The 656-nt window shown below is 49.5% G+C and overlaps 1 protein-coding gene across 5 annotated transcripts in view; it reads left to right on the plus strand.

Annotated features, from left to right (window-relative positions):
• Positions 1-656, plus strand: part of TRAPPC9 (trafficking protein particle complex 9) — a 169,490-nt gene that overhangs the window by 142,052 nt on the left and 26,782 nt on the right. The gene's annotated exons all lie outside the window — the stretch shown is intronic.

The following is a 656-nucleotide window of genomic DNA, read 5'->3' on the forward strand; positions in this document are numbered from 1 at the left end:
AGCGGAGAACATGCTCAGGGCGGGAGCAGCTCAGCCTGCAGATCGGAGCTCAGTGAGCCCGGAGAGCCCTGCGAGGGCTGAGCAGCTGGTAGGAGGGGTGACTTTCTACTCCAACGCGCAGGACCACGCACGAGCTGATGCGTGCATTGCCCTGCTTGCAGTGTTTTATTCAGATGACCCTGTAGCAGGACCATTTGCCCTGAGAATAAGACAGAACAAAATGAAATGATCAACAAGTCCCCGAATAATGCTCACGTTGGCATATTTATTAGGTAATTATATGCACTTGTGATATGCATATGTGTATATGTAATAATTATCTATGATTACAATAATTATATGTGATGCATGTAATATAAACATATTAAACATTTACATAGTCATTTACAAAGAGAAATAACAAAATCAAAACGGAGCCCTTTGCTTTATCTTTAAAGTCACTCTCCATTGCCTTCACCTCTGCCATTGGGCACCTTTCCCTGAGGGATTCCCTCCCCAGTCTCTGCCCCGGGTCCCCAGAGCGAGCCCATCAAGCCGAGTTCTGCCCCTGCTCCTGACCCGGGCTGGACCCCTGATCCCAGTGCTGGGCCATTGCAGACCCTAAAGGAGGCAGTTGCAGCCTCATGGGCAACCCGCCTCCTGAAGCCCAGAGCTGA

Source organism: Myotis davidii, unplaced genomic scaffold (genome assembly GCF_000327345.1).
Source record: "Myotis davidii unplaced genomic scaffold, ASM32734v1 scaffold30, whole genome shotgun sequence".
NCBI lineage: Eukaryota > Metazoa > Chordata > Mammalia > Chiroptera > Vespertilionidae > Myotis > Myotis davidii.